This window comes from Helianthus annuus, chromosome 14 (assembly GCF_002127325.2).
Source record: "Helianthus annuus cultivar XRQ/B chromosome 14, HanXRQr2.0-SUNRISE, whole genome shotgun sequence".
In the NCBI taxonomy this organism is placed as follows: Eukaryota; Viridiplantae; Streptophyta; class Magnoliopsida; order Asterales; family Asteraceae; genus Helianthus; species Helianthus annuus.
This window is the reverse complement of record NC_035446.2, coordinates 124,557,137-124,575,456: the sequence shown is the minus strand read 5'-3', so window position 1 is coordinate 124,575,456 and position 18,320 is coordinate 124,557,137. Positions and strand designations below refer to the sequence as shown.

Here is an 18,320-nt window from a genome sequence, read left to right as displayed (position 1 = left end):
CGAAAATTAGCATTCTGTTGACTTTTTCTAAGCAACTTTGACCCGACATTTGGACTAGTTAAATTGGGAATCATAGGGTGCCCTTTTAAGGGTTTAATGCCCACATAATTACCAACATATAACTACCCTTGGTTCGACTAATCACTGGACCATTAGTGATTAATCGTTAAGTCAACCGTTAATTACGACGGTTAGACTTCTAAGCTATAACTGTGCAAAAACTTAACTAAGAAGGGTTAAGCACACTTACAGAAGTCTAGTACACGACCAGAGGTGCTTAGAGAGGATTCTTGAGCTCTAGAAATGATCAAGAATGCAGAATGAAGGGTGTGGATACAATGGTTGTACATGAGGGCCTTTTATAGTGATCTTGGATGCTTAGGATCATTACAACTAAGTCTACAATGGATCCCAGATCACCAACAAGTGTCCCTGAGTCCTAGGGGTCGTTTAGGGGGCGCCCATGCTGTTAATAATGGCTCTAAGGCGGTTAAAACACCAAACAGTGCTGCTGCCAACTTTTTCTGTATCTGGGAGGCTGACGCGGCCCGTGTAAGGTTCTTTTAACCTTTACGCAGCCCGTCTGAATCTTTCTGACAGAACCCATATCTTTCTACTGTCCACGCGGCCCGCATAAAACTCTTGACAACCTTTACGCGGCCCGCCTGAGACCTGCTGTAAGATTTTTCAAATCTTTTACAATTATTGCAGTTGGCCCTTGGTTTTACGGAGGGGTAACCTTGCATTTTGGGGCCTTTCTTATTTACGTATAAGGGCCTCGTAACTTTTACCCATTCTATTAATCCTTGGTTAGTTTGTTACTACCCGAAAAGTCATAACTTTCAATGTTGACGCTTTTAACCCCTCGCGTACGAATTCGATCATAACTTTCTCATTTTATAACGGAACTTGATGAAATTTATATCGTGCATTCTAGTGAGCATATTTTACCGTTACAAAGCCTCGGGTTTGTTAAAGGGTCACTCAGAGGTATAACTTAAACATGTTGACACATTTAACCCCTGTAGCTTGTAATCTCTCACTTTCTTCCACATTTCGTTCCGTATGATCCATGACTCATTCGTTCGAAGGCACGAGCATCATGTAGGGTTACTGTAAAGTATACTTATCCCTTATTGACATTTTGAACCCTTGAATTCACATACTTTCTATGTTTGTCAACTTTAGTCCCTCTATAGTATTCATTAACACGTTCCGGCTTATGACACGTGTCAATACGTTATAGGACGCAAAAATTTCGAGGTGTTACATATGCATAATCATATGATGGCCTAGTCATTTAATCTAGTTTGGTCACTTCTTCTTTGAAATTCCTATTGTTGTCCTAATCATATGCCTAACGCTCCCATCAAATTTCATATTTGATAAATCTATAGATTTTTTTAGAAAATGATAAATTACACACAAAATATATAAGTAAAATTTATTTACTACTCTCGAAGGAGGTGTTCATTAAAATTGCTTAGGTGCTTGATACCTTTAAGAATAAGCAAAATCTAACTGCTCATTCAAATAGGGGTGAGCAAATTAACCATCATAATCGATAACCGAACCATAGCCGACATAACCGAACCACTAATAACCGATAACCAATATAACCAATGGTTATGGTTATGAAACTTTGTATAACCGCTCAATTGGTTATGGTTATGGTTATGAAGCTTTGGTTAACCGAATATAACCGAAACCGAACCGAAGTTGTGATGTTAACTTTATATAACGGATTTGTGTTTTACAAAACCATATAGAGGGTTTTCACTAATATAAAAGTATGCTAGTAACAAAATGATCTTGATGTAGATGTCATTTATTTTGATAAAGAACTAAGGTGTTATGGCCATAACTGTTTTTGATTGAGAATTACCTTATTAAAAAGAACTCTAAATCGGTAGTTTAACCAAAAAGTTTAGTCTTCATTATCTTATAAAATAGGCTCAAGCTAAGTTCAAATCGTGCACAACCCTATTTATTTCAAACCTTGCTTGGTTACGTAACCGAAATTAACCAAAACCGAACCATAACCGACTTCATAACCGATTAACCATAACCGAAGTTTGGTTATGGTTATGGTTACAAAAACTCCATAACCGAACTAGCGGTTATGGTTATGGTTAATAGTAAAAACCGACCCAAACCGACCCATGCACACCCCTACATTCAAGATAGCTTATTTCAAAGTTCAAACACGAGTAATCAGATCAGCAACTTCAATAAGCAATCCTAAGCACCCCGCAAAACAGTTTATCCCAGTTGCAAAAAACTCTAATTACTATATGTGTGCATTTGACAATGTGATGAAATTGATAAGGATACTGTTTTTTAACCCGATCCTATCAGCCTTATTTAGTCAAATGCATACCCTTAAACCGAACAACTCAAACATTTTTTATTACTTATTAAATTACGTAATATTTAGACCTCGTTACCAAATATTCCTCAACAGTCAATCCATCCGAAATAATATCAAACCAAACCTAGAAAGTTGCAATTATCATATTGTTTGTGCTGCAGGAACTGACACCTTAGATCCGGAGTGCTTCTCACATAAAATGTGCTTATGATCCCATCACCCTACTGTCATTTTCCTAGATGACAGTTAGTTAATTACATTTATGTTTTCAATGATTGGATTAATTAAATAGATTAATTCAGCGATGAATAATAATTTATAACATACCAGTCACCAGGAATGGCGTAAACAGCATGTACGTCCCAAATTAGTTTGCAACACAACAATACTATGTGGCTCAGATCTCCGAGAAATCATGGCTGCAAGGTGGGTTTGTAGGTTAAAACCTACCATCCGCCATCCTTGCCACGACATCATCAACTATAAAAAGACTTTTGAAATTGTCATAGCCAAGTGACATAACCCATTACCACAGCCAACCAACACAATACCGTAATTAGATCACAAAAATGCTAAAAAACATCGATTTAGTAGGCTCACATATAGATCACAGCCAAGCAACAAAAAGCCCCAAAAAGAACCTACCCTTTTTTTACCATTCATTGGTGCACCTTTTCCCTTAAAGATGAGTAAGGTGTAAAGCTGGAAGAGAAGCGTCTCAAAGGGGATGACCGCCCAAATAGGTCTATTGGAACAAATCACGAACTAAAAGATTATTAAAACCCTAACAAAAAGATTACGAAAACCCTATTAAAACCCGAACAAACAGATTACGAAAACCCTGTATTTTAGAAGTGATGTTACCTGGAAGCAGATGATGGAAACTATGGTGTCGTCTAGTTAATTTCGCCTCCACGAAGACTTCACAACTGATCAGAATTTGATGTAGCAAAATCAGTTGTTGAGTTTCAGAATCTAAAATGTAAAAGCGACGCCGCGTGGCGGAGGAAGTGGTCCGATCTCTCTCTCTCTCTAGATTCTGCACCGAACCACCGCCACTTTCTTCCCGTTCTCTCTCTACCCGGGTGCACCTTTTCTCTTTTAGGGGGCAAGGTGTAAGCTGGAAGACACGCGCCTGAAGGAGGAATGACCTCCCAAATAGGTCAATCGAAATAAACCACCAAGACAAACACTATTCATTTCCATGGCTCTACTAATATTTATTAATTTAACCTTGAATTAGTTAAATGTTTGTTAATTGATGTTTTGCAGGTCCTCTGTTAAAAGGATGGAATTCCAAATGGAAGTGTGACTTTCGTCAAAATCCAGCTAAACCTATTGCTGGTAGCATTTCGCTTTCAATAGTTATTAAAAGGCTAAATTGCACTTTTCGTCCTTTATGTTTCAAGGTTTCTGCAGGCGCTGTCCTTTAAGTTTAAAAATTACACTCTATGTCCTTTATGTTTGCAACCAATAACGGGCGGTGTCCTTTCTCATAAACCCAGTTATCTTTTAATGTTAAAACCCCTTGTCTCTCTCAACTTCAAACATGAGGGACCTTTTATGTAAAAAAGTGAAACATTCAAAAACCCCTCTCTACCCCATTCTCTCCTGCCGATTGATGAATTCTGCCCTTCTTCAACCACTGAATCCATCAATTTGATCTTGTTTTCTCGTAAATGATGCCTTCAAGCGGTGGTTCGTTACCACCGGATCCCCCTAACCTCTCGTCCCCGTACAATTTGGTGGATAAACCCCCCCCCCCCCCACCAAGCGTATTTCAACCAGATCGTCTGGTAGTATCCAAATCCCTAAGGACCAATTGCCACTCAAATCTCCTGGTACGCTGAATCAGAGTAGTAAGGGTACTCAAAAATCTTCAAAACCTGCTGGTATTCGACAACCCCTGTCTTCCATAAGTGTGAATGACCTTTCTCATGCCCCTTTGATGCTGCGGTTCACTCCCTTAATCATGGTAAGTCCAACTTGTCTAATCCCCTAACTCCATCGAAATCCCCCTGTATTGTTAACTCTGTTGCTGCTGAGGTTCTTTCCCCTTTGAAATATCCGGATTTGTTCCACAAAATATGTCGGATGTGGAAGGAGGTTGGGACACTCAAAGTGACGATGATGAAGATCTAGATGGAAAACGGGTTGAAACAACTCAAAGACGAAGTTCCGGGTTCACCGGAATTGGTAGTGCTAACCGGATTACCATCGAAGTAACGAGATGGATGCTGAAACTTCGTTGTTAAGTTGTTATAAGATGGAGATGATGTTTATCGCGAAAGAAACGGACCGAAAAAGTGTAGAAATGGGGTTCTGGAGTTGCCGGAATCCGGCGAAATTGCCGGCCGGATAAACGTAGAAGATGGCGGCTGATGCTTTTGTTTTGTTTTTGAATGTTTCACCTTTTTACATAAAAGGTCCCTCATGTTTGAAGTTGAGAGAGACAAGGGGTTTTAACATTAAAAGATAACTGGGTTTATGAGAAAGGACACCACCCGTTATAGGTTGCAAACATAAAGGACATAGAGTGTAATTTTTAAACTTAAAGAACAACGTATGCAGAAACCTTGAAACATAAAGGACGAAAAGTGCAATTTATCCTTATTAAAAAGAATCTACTTTAAGAAAAAAAAAACTTTTGTTCATGAGTCACATATTTCAAAACCACGTGCCCATATCGAATCATTAACTCTTGGACTTCAATGCTCAAACTTTTGTAGTTGGAGCCACCATTGGCTACTCTACACCACTGACTGTAATTAACTATGAAACGATACAAGAAGCTTTTAGGATCGAAACTACTAGTAATGGAGAATGAGAAGCAAAACAAGAAACTCAAAATTTTGTGTCTTCATGGGTTCAGAACAAGTGCTGCTATACTTCAAAAACTAGTAGAAAGATGGCCCCAACCACTGTTGCAGAAGCTGGACCTGGTTTTCATGGATGGTCCGTACCCGGCTCAAGGCAAGTCCAGTGTTGATGGAATCTTTGAACCTCCTTTTTACGAATGGTTCCAAGCTGAAGAGGTGTTTATATATTTTTTAATTTTCTTTCAGTACTAGAAAACTGTTATGTTCCCAACCAATTTTTTTTCATTGGAAAATTTCCTAGGAAAGTTAACAGTTTTCTAGTCAGGGGCGAAGGATAGTTGGTGCCCGGGGGTGCACCCGCTCCACAATGTTTCGGTTAGAAGTGTATAAGTTCCGATTTTTCGTTCGATATATAGGATCGCCTCCCGATTATTTTTCCTAAATTGTATATAAATGATAGGTAGTTTGGTAAATATATTTTAACTCTTATTTGTTGAACGAATCAAATAGCCGACCCGTTTAACGATAGGAAAAAAATTTGGGTCCCATCACTTTACGCACCTCGAAGCTTTTGGTTAAGCTCCGCCACTGTTTCTAGTAGTGTTTTACTTTTACTTTATTTCCAGTTAACTATTAGGGTAAATTACTTTTTGAGTCCTTGTGTTTTATGAGTTTTATCCACTTGAGTCCAAAAGCAAAAAGTTTAACGACCTGAGTCCCCATAAGCATTTTCTTTAACCATTTGAGTCCAAATTTCTAACTCCATCCACCAACTCTGTTAACTATGAGGGTAATTTGGTCATTTACACACAAAGTACAAGTCTTATATGCACATCAGTACAAGTCTCTTCTCTCTTTCTAAACACCACCGCACAACCACCATCCCCACCATCGCCCCACCATCATCCCCACCACTGCTACCACCATCGCACTACCGCCACCTCCAAACACCCACCACCACCGTCTCACCCCCACCACCGGAGTCCTCCAAAAGAGATACAGAATACCATGAAGCTGGAAGTACTCGGCCCATTTCAGTCTGCAAATGAAGCCAAAAGATAGCTAGTTACAAGAACAGAAGATACGTTATACCATTTGAGGGCGTTTAGATGTGTGTTTTGAACGTGATATGATGTAATGGTTTGGTAAATCCAAATTTAAATGTTTAACAAATAAAATGGCCAAAAATATATTGTTACAAATGAGATTCTTTTAACGAGTAGATTATTTCATATGAACAGAGATAATATGCTATATAACAGTGACCTCACGGAATATGGCAAAAGATCCGCCTTGTTAATCAGGAGCAGTGTCCTTTTATGCTCATCTATCTCTCTAGCGTATGCCTGCATTTTTACAATCCAATTCTTACAATAGTGCACAAAATATTATGCCCTGTCCATCAGGTCGATTCGTAAATTTGTTTTACTCAAGATTAGAAAATCATGATAACATCAAGCTTCCTAAACTGCTCTACCATTGCACAAAATATTACACTTTCACTCTGCAGGTATACTCAAAAAATAATTTACCCAAGGAGTGAGTTAACAGTGTGATCAAAGGAAGAAAAGTGGCTGGAGAATAGATCGGCCGGAGAGAAAACTTACCGGTAGCCGGAGTGAATTAATCACCGTCCTACACACCTTTTAGTAACCTTCAATCTATCGGTGGTCGTCAGGGAACTCATCAGTCACCGGATTTCATATCTTCTGTCGTCGGAACCATCGTGATTTGTCAATCATCGTCGCCGTTCATCTTCACCGTCAAATTAACAATCCCTACTATCACCATTTACCTCCATAACCGGAATCATTGGAAACACCATCATCTCCGTTAACCTAAACAACTGACGCTAACTCCAACGCCCACAATCTTCACCACCTTCTCCGATCATCTCTCTGTTCCGATCTCACTCTCTCTGAATCTCTCTCTAAACTGTTTCTCTCTCTAAATTTTTCTGTAAATTGAAAGTGTGTGTGAGTTTTCTTATGGAAGAAGAAAAGGAAAGAAAATGGAAGAGAGAGAAAGAAAGACCAGATAGATAAGGTGAAGAAAGAGACAAGGTTTTTTATTTTTAAATATAAGGGTATTTTAGTCATTTAATAATACTTAACCAAAAAATTCTAACAGTGTTAGAAATTTGGACTCAAATGGTTAATGAAAATGCTTATAGGGACTCAGGTCGTTAAACTTTTTGATTTTGGACTCAAGTGGTTAAAACCCATAAAACACAGGGACTCAAAAAGTAATTTACCCTAACTATTATATATGTTAATTAATACCATAATTGGTAATTAAATATTGTCGTAGGAATTCAAAGAGTTCTATAACTTTGAAGAATGTCTTGAAAAGATTCAAGAGTTTATGTTGGCTCATGGACCTTGTCGAATCCCCAAATCCCTGAAGTCGTTCAGAGGGTTTGGCGGTACTAACCTTAGATTCGGTGAGCTCCGGTTCAGGTTCGTCATCTTGTCGTCATGGTGACGGTTCCTCTTGCGGGATGTCGGGTCTTGAATTGCAGCCACATGAAACTCTAGTTAGAGGGCCCGAGGGGGTTCACCCCGAGGGCACTCCGACGCTCAAGTCAGTATCTTGTATGGTAAAGATAGTTATAAGTGCAAGTAAAATGTATAATCTAGAGAGGGAGCAAATGTATTATGTGAGAAGGAAGAGAAGTAACCTTCTTTTTTGTAGGGAAAGTGTAATCTGGCTCTTAAGGAAGGTGAGCTTCCTTTTTATAATAAGACACTTGGGCCATAACCCTAATGGGCTGGTCCAAGAGCGGGCTTATCAGGTCATGGCCCACTCAAACCAACTAAACATACCGAGAAAGACACAAGTGGGCTCGAGCCCAGCCACCAATCTAGGGCGATGAGCCCGGACGAGGAGCCCAAGCGGGGATCCTCGTCGTCAAGTCATCCTTAGTCCAAGTCTATTTACTCATGAATGGGCGCAGGACTTGTTCCAGTCCCTGACAATGTAGGCGGGTTGTTATCCGCCCTTCAGCCGTTCCCTCTATCCGTTGGGTAAGCATAGCCTAAGGCACGTCATGCCAAACCAATCTACTTTGTTGTCCTTGGGGTGACCTTGCATTTAGTACTTAAAATAGCCAGGTGACCCCTTAAGTAGGGTAGCCCAATACCTTACTTCAATTTATGCCTCCTTGAAGGCATTTTTTCCAATGCACTTGTTCGATAGTGCTTTTTTGTAGCGTTTATGCTATTTAGATCATCTTTGCATATACTTTTTAGATGCATTTCAATCAAAGTACTCGTTCGAGAGTAATTTCCCAAAGGGCATCGACCGGGATGCCTTATTTACCGTGTTGTACTCTTTGTACTGTGTTCCTCTAATGAGGGTTTTTGTATTGCTTGAGCTGTTAAAACTTATGAGTTTTCTTTGTACCATGTTTAAGCCGTTAAGACTTTCTATGGGTCGCTTTGTAACTTTTTGAGTTGTTAAAGCTTTGTACAAGTTTGCTTTGTCACTCGTTTGAGTTGTTAAAGCTTTATATAAGTTTGCTTTGTCACTCGTTTGAGTTGTTAAAGCTTTATATAAGTTTGCTTCGTAACTTTCTTGAGTTGTTAAAGCTTTGTACAAGTTTGCTTTGTAACCTGCTTGGGTTGTTAAAGCTTTGTACAAGTTTGCTTCGTAACCTGCTTGGGTTGTTAAAGCTTTCTATAGTTTGTTCGTAACTCGCTCAAGTTGTAAAGACTTTTCCTAGGCCCGCTTTGTAACTTGTTTTAAGTTGTTAAAGCTTCTGTTGGGCCTGTTGTCCAATGGCGTTTGGGCCACTTGGACTTTCATATGCCTGCTTCGGCATTTTTTTGGACGTAGTCGACTTAGTCCTAGCCCCACGGCCGGGCTTTGCCTTGTTTTGATTAAGGCGGCATGTCTGTATGCCTATGTACATGTTCATTTTATTGTAGGATCGTTTGGCACGTCTACCTAGATGATCCTGTTTAACCCGTTAGCAAGGTCCTCAAACCGTTCAGGTTTTTGTTCTTCAAGAAGGGGTGGCATCTTCTCCTTTTGGAGGGGTTTTATGAGGCCTTTAAAAACACTTGTTATGTAAAGGGAAACTTCCTATGCGAGTCCTTGTTAAGGGCTCTTTCCTCCCCTGAGGGGTGTTGTAATTCTCTAAAAATGGGTGCCCATGGAATGTGCAACCCTCTCCTCTTGGAGAGACTTCTTCATACGTATGTGACCCCGAGATGGGGCTCCTCTTCTTTGGAGAGATACTTTCTAAAACACAGACCTGTGGTAGAGATCTTTTCTTTTCAAGGAAGGGATACTTCAGATTCGAAGTCCCTTGTCAAGGGGGCTCCCCCCCCCCCTTTTTGAAATAAGTTGTTCGGGTGCGAGATCTCAATAATGATTTTTCTCAGATATCAAATCCCAGGGACTGGAGTACTTTCCCGTCCTTAGAAGGAACTTTACCAATATTTGATCCCGTAGCTGGGTGCACTTCTGTTTGTTGAATAGACTTCTGCAATACTTAATCCCATGGGAGGGGATACCCTCCTTTTCCTTGGGAGAAACTTGTTCCTGTTCGTTGAAGAGACTTGCGAGACCCCTAATCACATGGGGGGACATCCTCATTTTTTCGGAGGCGGCTCCTCCAAGACTTAATCCTCAGAGATACTGATCCCTATCGTGAAACTCCCACTTTAATTACCTCCCACATTTAAGTTTCAAATAATGACACATTGGATCCCCAACTCATTTACTCCCACTTTAATTACCTCCCACATTCTTCTTGTATTTTCATTCAATTCAACTTTTGATTAATGACCGAACGGCCCCTGTACTTCCTTATTTCATATTCTTGGAAGGAATTTCTTCAAGGCTGATTCTCGAGTGAGGGATATGTTCCTTCCTATTCTTGGAAGGAGCTTCTTTAAGATTGGATCCCGCTGAAGGGATATGTTCTTTCCTATTCTTGGAAGGAGTTTCTTCAAGACTTAGTCCCTAGGTAGGGGTATGTTCCTGTTTACGAAAGGGACTTCTAAAATACTTGATCCCAGACAATGGGATATTCTTCATATTCTTGGAAGGAACTTTTCCTGTAAGTAATTCCATGGAAAGTATACGTTCCTGTTCTTGCAAGCGACTGCTGAGGTACCTTATCCACAAGAGAAGGGATTTTCTTGTTGATGGAAGGGACTTCCAAAATGCTTTAGGCTTTAGGAGGGAATATCGTTTTGTTTCAGCAGATAAGGGTTTCTTGAGCACGACAGTCTGTAGGAGGATTTCACTTTTCCCTTAAAGCGAAAATGCTCTTATTAAGGTTTTCCTTTCTTTCTTTTTCCCTGTAGAATCTCTCGTATTGTCCTGCTCAGGTTCTTTCCTTCTTCAAGAGAGGGACTAATAATGTAGCTCAAGGGTTCTTCCTTTTTCAAGGAAGGACTGTCCAGGGTTTCCTCGAGGACTAACAGCGTAGTCCAAGGAGTCTTCTGTCTTCAAGGAGAGCGTCTGGATTCTCCTTAAGGACTAATAACATAGTCCGACGATTCTTTCCCCTTCAGGAGGGGAGTCAGCTGCGTAGCCCAGACTACTCGTTTCTTCAAATGGAGGGTTGATAACGTGATCCTCTGATTCTTTTTTCTTCAGGGAAGGAGCTAAGTACACAACCCAGGCTTTTCTTTACTTCCAGTGGAGGAGTTAGTAAGGCAGTTCATGCCCATTCCCCCTCCCTCCCCTTTTTTTTTTGTTTTTGAGATCTTCGAACATGAGAACTTATGGAGGTGCTTAATCCTTTTCGGAGGAGGTAATACAAAAATAAAGATCCTTTCAAGAAGTCTTCAATGTAGGACCCAATGGTGTTATACCATGCTAGCTCCCTAGTTCAGTGTTGTCAAGCGTAGTTGGTAATACTGAACTTATAAAATAGGCTGTCCCTGAGCCCGTCTGTCTAGACCATCGGTTATGAATAAAGAATATAGTTACTTTCGTTGAGTATCGAAAGTCTTCTAAATCATAATCACTTCTAATGAGCGACGTATTTATCCGAGACACGATAGCACGCCAGGATATAGCTGATAGATGTATTCGGCTGATTAGCATATGATTCTTTGTTGAATGAGAGTAGCCCGAGGTTAGCAAAAACTCTGCCCCACAATATCCCCCTAGACATACTAGTCCCTCAGTTCAATGTTGCACAAAGGTATTTCTTGCTTTTACTAATGTTGTGTCACTTTCCACCTACCCGAAGCTATATCCTTGTTTAAGGATGTTTAAGGTGATCGCTATTTTTCAATGTCTGTTCAAAAGATCATGCCTTGTTTCTCTGGTACATATCATCCAGTCCAATATTAGCCTTTGTCGACCTATCCCGTAGGTCGTGACTAATAGCTTTTTGTGTTGCTCATGTTCATGCTTCGATACTTGCCACGAAAACACTTTCAAAGAGGTAAGTCATACCAAAGATCAGTTTACTTATGTATTAAACATGTTGTGTTGTGTGTACAAGTGCTTGTGCTTGTGCCTTTTTGTGAAGACGTGATGCCATCATATCATTAAGGGGGTAGCCTACGTACCCTAACAACGTTGTAATGGGAACAATAAATTTGTGTCTAGAAGTGGTGTACGATGCAAGACTTCGGAGAAAGGCCTTGCGTAAATGTTTTGTGTTAAGGTCTAGAAAAGGACCTGGTAGAAGGGCTTGAGGCAAGACCTTGTGAAGAGACCTGAGGAAGGGGCTAATGGAAGGGACCCCATGAAAGGACCTGGAGAAGGACCGTGTAGAAAGGACCTGAGGAAGGATAGGTGGAAGGGCCTGAGGAAGGACCCTGCTAAAGGACCTGAGGAAAGGCCAGGTGGAAGGGCCTAAGGAAGGACCCGGGGAAGGACCCTGTGGAAGGACCTGGGGAAAGACCAGGTGGAAGGGCCTGAGGAAGGACCCGGGGAAGGACCTTGTGGAAGGACCTAGGAAAGGTCCGGAGGAAGGACCAGGTGAAAGGGCCTGAGGGAGGACTCGGGGAAGGACCCTGTGGAAGGACCTGGAAAGGTCCTGAGGAAGGACCGGGTGGAAGGGCCTGAGGGAGGACCCGGGGAAGGATCCTGTGGAAGGACCTGGGAAAGGTCCTGAGGAAGGACCAAGTGAAAGGGCCTGAGGGAGGGCCCGGGGAAGGACCATGTGGAAGGACCTTGTACTAGTAAAATATTATTATTTTTCCATAAGAAAGTCAAACTAACTTTCTTTTCATAGGGAAACTTTACCACATTGGTAAGAGTGAGGCATCACATGTTTCCAAGAAAAAAGGTCACATCCTGTCAAAATAGTGTCTTTTCCACAAAAAGAGGGTTGTGCCATGTGCAATATGACTTGTACCTTTTCCCTTTTTTTTTATAAATAAAAATTCAAGTATTACTTGCAAGTGAAGGTTATGAAAAGTTCCTATTTTCATTTTCCTCAAAATATACGTATCGATATATTTTATTATATTGAATGTTTAGAAGTGTTAGCATGTGCTTGTACTTTTGAGATACATGTAGGTGCTCAACCATATTCCTAACTGAGAAAGTTATACTTGAACCATATTCCTGTTCCTTTACCCTTCTCTTTTTTAGTTGTCAGGATCCAAAAGTCAAATGAATCTAAGGTAATTAATACCTTTCTTATCAAGTGTATATTTTAATTTGTATAAAAAATTAAAAGTGTTGTTGACAGCTCATGTCAACAAAGTCACGTGCTCTATGACAGAAAAGCTTGTTAGATAAGCTTGTTGACTTCTTTTCCTAAAGATACACCTTTATTTTATTTATTTATTTATTTATTTTTCTTCCTTTCTAACAAAGAAATTGACTAAGTTGGTAAGTAAATACCCATCATACAATACAATGTTATACATTAGTTAAACCATATTATCATCCAAAAGATAGAGTAAATAACCCAGTCTTCTTTGGGTAGTGTTTCATGAGCAGAGCTCATTTTTCTGCATGATCTTGGTTCCACAATTTACTTGTTCTAAAAAATGTAGAATTTTGGTAAGAACAAGTCGTAAAGCTTTTTTCGAAAAATAAAGATCCAAAAATTTATTTCAAGATGTGTTTGTACATTTTTGATGGGCACCAACTGTTTGTAATTTATGCGGTAGTTCATGTACCGTATATTTAATGCACTAAGCAAAAGGTTATTACAAACCTTCATATGTATTTGACTTTTCAACCTTGTGAAGTACAAGACACCACATCTGCACTTGTGAAAAACCAATACTTATCCTTCTTTTAATGGTATATCCTTTGTCTCGACACGTGTGCTATACCATTTAATCATTTTTTTTTTATGTTGAGCAAGTCAAATAGCCCTACTTTTTGATGGTAGTCAATCAACTGAAACGCAAGGTTTTTCAGTTCACTTTTACCATTTGAAGGATTAAAAACAAGATGTTATGCTCGGGGCATATTTATACCTACATGGACTACAGATCTCAGTTCTGAGTGTGTAAGCATAGTTTTTTTTTAAGGTATGGTGATTGCACGTAATTTTCTAGATATTCAAGGGTTATCTATATTGAGCATGTTATGAGGTGAGGAGATGAAACCTGTTGACCGGAGATGGATGCAGATCTGGGAAGCGTGTCGAGCACACAAGAATCACAGATCCGACCGTTCATATGAAGAGACCGAGACACGCTTGTACTCGGTCCCACGAATAGCGTCAATGTCGAATCCCCAAATCCTTGAAGTCGTTCAGAGGGTTTGGCGGTACTAACCTTAGATTCGGTGAGCTCCGGTTCAGGTTCGTCATCTTGTCGTCATGGTGACGGTTCCTCTTGCGGGATGTCGGGTCTTGAACTGCAGCCACATGAAACTCTAGTTAGAGGGCCCGAGGGGGTTCACCCCAAGGGCACTCCGACGCTCAAGTCAGTATCTTGTATGGTAAAGATAGTTATAAGTGCAAGTAAAATGTATAATCTAGAGAGGGAGCAGATGTATTATGTGAGAAGGAAGAGAAGTAACCTTCTTTTTTGTAGGGAAAGTGTAATCTGGCTCTTAAGGAAGGTGAGCTTCCTTTTTATAATAAGACACTTGGGCCATAACCCTAATGGGCTGGTCCAAGAGCGGGCTTATCAGGTCATGGCCCACTCAAACCAATTAAACATACCGAGAAAGACACAAGTGGGCTCGAGCCCAGCCACCAATCTAGGGCGATGAGCCCGGACGAGGAGCCCAAGCGGGGATCCTCGTCGTCAGACCTTTTGATGGTGTTCTTGGTTTTTCCCAGGTTTGTACAGTTCCCATATTTCTAGAAGTTAGTTTTTATACTATTAACTAGGATTACAACCCGCCGCAATGCGGCGGGGATTCTTTAGTTATAAATAAGTCGGTCTAGGACCCGCACATTATGTTAACCCTGTCAAACGGGGAATAAATAGACGATGAAAAACGTTCACCCACACACGCATGTTGCATCGTGTTAACTCGCAAAATTTAGAACGAAACGTAAAAACGTTAAGCCAAAGACACACGTTGCGATGTGTTATGTCACAAAATTTAGAACCAAGCATAAAGCGAATAATTTGCGGAAAATGAAAACTATAAAGAAACAAAGTTGAAAGTAAAAAACTTATGAGAATAAATTGCAAAAGATAAAAAGTGTTGGGTTAAAAGTAAAAAACAAATAGTTTTGGTTTAAAAGTAATTTATAAAATACTTTTGGGTGAAAAGTAAAAAAAAATCATTTTTTTTTGGAAAACCCCGAAAGCCAACGTTACGACAACCATATGCATAACCAATTTTTCTTTGAAAAACCCACAAAGTACACATCGCGTTGCAGCGGGGCGTAAAACGGTGTCAAATAGTACTAATGTCACACAACCGTTATCGACCACCAACACTGACTCGACCTAGGATATGCGTGTTGCGAAACCTTTCAAACATGGAAAATAGAGGCAAAAACGTTGAACCACACATGTACGTTACGTCGTATTAACTCGAAAAATTTAGAACTATACGTAAAACGGAAATTTGCGAAAGATGAAAAGTATAACTGACAAAAGTTGTGAAGCTAAATTGCAAATAATGAAAAGTTTTGGGTTAAAGTTAAAAAAACAAATTATATAGGGTTAAAAATGCAAAAGGTAAAAACCTTTGGGTTAAAAGTAAAAAAGTCAAGTTTTTTTTTTGAATAATGTGCAAAGCATAATGTACAAGTTGATATGCACCAAGAGTTTGCTTCTTTATAAGGGTATAATTGTGAAATTATTGTAGTTTTTTTTTTCTTACAGTATAAGTAGTTGATTTTGTTTTATTGTTGTGTGAAATTTAATTAAACAAAACAAGGGGGCGATATTATCAGCAGCAATACCAGGGATGCAAAGAGAGGGGGTGGCCCTACAAAGGTTCCAAAGGAGAAGTTTGTAATGATAATATCTGGGGCTAAATTTGGTGGTTCAATGTTTGGGGTGCCAAAACTTGCAGCTGCTTCCTTTTCAGCTCCCATCACTACTCCATCTCTACATCTTATTGGTATACATATCATATCATCTCTATTTTTTTTTTATAGTTCAATCTTGAGTAAATAATTTAACTACTCTTACATAGATCTGGGTAGATAAGCTTATTAGATCCATTTACTTATGAATAGGGGAGGCCCAACCATTTTGGGGCCCAAAGCACCCAAAGTTGGGTCATTTGGACCACCAAGGAAAACTGGATTTTTTGGGCATGTCCCCCCATACTTAATTTGCAGTTGGATCTGCCATATCTTTTGTCAAATTTGTGTCAAAAGGATCAAAGTAAACCTGATATACATTTTATATAGAAAGAAGAAAAAAAATAAATGGGTGCCCTAAACGATCACTTAGGTTTATATTAGAAGTAGGGCCGTAAACGAACCGAATGTTTAGCGAATAGTTTGTGAACCGTTCGGCGGGAAGTTCGTTTATGTTTGGTCGTTTAATAAATGAACGAACATGGACAAGAAATTTTGTTCGTTAAGTTTAACGAACGAACATGAACAGAGGTTGCGTTCGTTCGTTTATGTTCGTGACCGTTCGGTAATGTGTTCATTTATGTTCGTGAGCGTTCGGTAATGAGTTCATTTATGTCCGCTTGTTAATGTTTATTTGTGTTCGTTTGTTTAAAGGTTTTTATATGTTGTATTTTGTTTTACGGTTTGTAGTTTTCTAAATTTTGAAACCCTGATTATCTTATATGCCTCTCACAACATCCCTTATTTCACTATTTCAATTTAGTTTGTGTTAAAGCTTGACAAACTCTTAATTTTATGTTCATCATGTCAACTGTGTTCGGATAATTATGTTAAGTGTTTATTTATTTTTGTGGATTCTTTGTAATGTTTGTGATGAAAATGCAGATTTTATTCTAGAATATTGTATTCATTTGTGTTCATAAACGTCATTTGTGTTCATAAACGTCGTTTGTATTCATTTATGTTCATAAACATTTGATAGAGTTCATTCGCGCATGGCAACTGTTCGCGAACAGTTCACGAACAAGAAATCTTGTTCGTGAACAGTTCGTGAACAAGCTTGTTCCTTAACGAACGAACATGAACAAAGTCTTGTTCGTGTTCGTTCGGTTCGTTTACAACCCTAATTAGAAGTAACTACATAGTGTACTCTCTTACAAACTAATAAATAAAAGTTAATAACAGCTTAAAAATTCTAATCGTTCAAATAGACTTTGTGTGACTTTCTCATATTTGAAACATACATGATATGATCATAAATATATATAACCGACTAATTGTAAGTAAATAGATTGAAAATATAATTATACCTTGGCGTTTTTTCAGTCTAAATAAATAATAATAACGTCCCTAACTAAAAGTGTTTACTTCTTACGAAAACATGTACAGGAGAGGCAGATTTCATGAAGGATGAGAGCATTAGTTTACTAGAATCCTTCGTGGATCCTGTTGTCATCCATCATCCCAAGGGACTGATCGGAGTGTCGCGCTCCGGTCAAATATAATATTTATAAGCCCAAATTACCCTTAACAATGTGTTAGTGGTAGTAAGGGGTCGAACCACGAAGAGTATGTGGTTTGTGTGTGGATTCGAATGAATTAAAACAATTGTCACAATTTATGAAGCTTGCTAGAGTATTTTTGTGTTTTCGTTTAATTGAGAGATATGATTTTTAACTAAATGGATTACTGAGAATGATTGACAAATACTACTTAACGATTGCAATAAAAACGGTTACTAGAACAATAATAATAAAAATGAATCACGCCCGGCTTCGGTAATTGTTAACCTAGGGTTTCTACAAGTTTTAGTTTCAACTCAAATGCATTCGATTAACGGATTTAGTGTACCGTGACTTAGGTGCTACTAACTATCAACGTCCCGAAGAACGGACAAAAAGACACTTTGTAATCAACACAAGTAAATCCTAACAACGACAACGTACAATTACATATCACCGTTTCACGAAGTCATAACTTTTAACATCGTTCGACAATTCATGAATTCGTAACAAATGTAATACTATTGTCAAAAGTTTCAAAAACCAAACACAAATTGTCACTAAGATGAAACAAGAACAATTCGAAACACTTGAATTAACAACTACCTACGCCGGGGTGGAACCGAGATGATTAGCCGCTCATGGTAGATGCAACTTGATCACCGGATGCTTGGAATGCGGATGGAGTCATCTTGAAGCTTGTAGGATGAAGGAATGATGGAGAACTAGGGTTTATGGAATGATGATGGTGAGAAGGATGATGGAATGGATGAATTAGGGTTTTGATGGTGAATTGGGGATGAATGATGATGATTCGGGTTGTTGTGATGATAGTTAATGGAATGGTTGGTGAATGATTTTGTGATTGTGGCTCCAAGAACAAGATTCAAACCTTCCAAGGAGTGTAACCCCCGAGTTGAATGCCCCAAGACCAATTAGAATCGTTCATATATCAAAGATACCCAATTTTTCGCGTTTCAGGAAACCACAACCCGTCGCCGACGGCCTGGGACCCGTCGGCGACGGCCTCCCCATTTGCTGAAATCACCGACGGCTTGTTTGGCTGTTTACGGGCATTTTTTCACGACGGAACTTTCTAGAGCCCGTCGGCGACGGCCTAGAGCCCGTCCCCGACGCCCTCTAGTTTTTCCTGTTTCGTCCGAAACTGTTTTCTTCATAACTTCTTCGTT

General features: G+C 39.5%; 1 pseudogene; it reads left to right on the top strand.

Annotated features, from left to right (window-relative positions):
• The first annotated feature begins 5,145 nt into the window (after positions 1-5,145).
• On the top strand, positions 5,146-17,187 carry LOC110909288 (annotated as a pseudogene).
• The last annotated feature ends 1,133 nt before the right edge of the window (positions 17,188-18,320 follow it).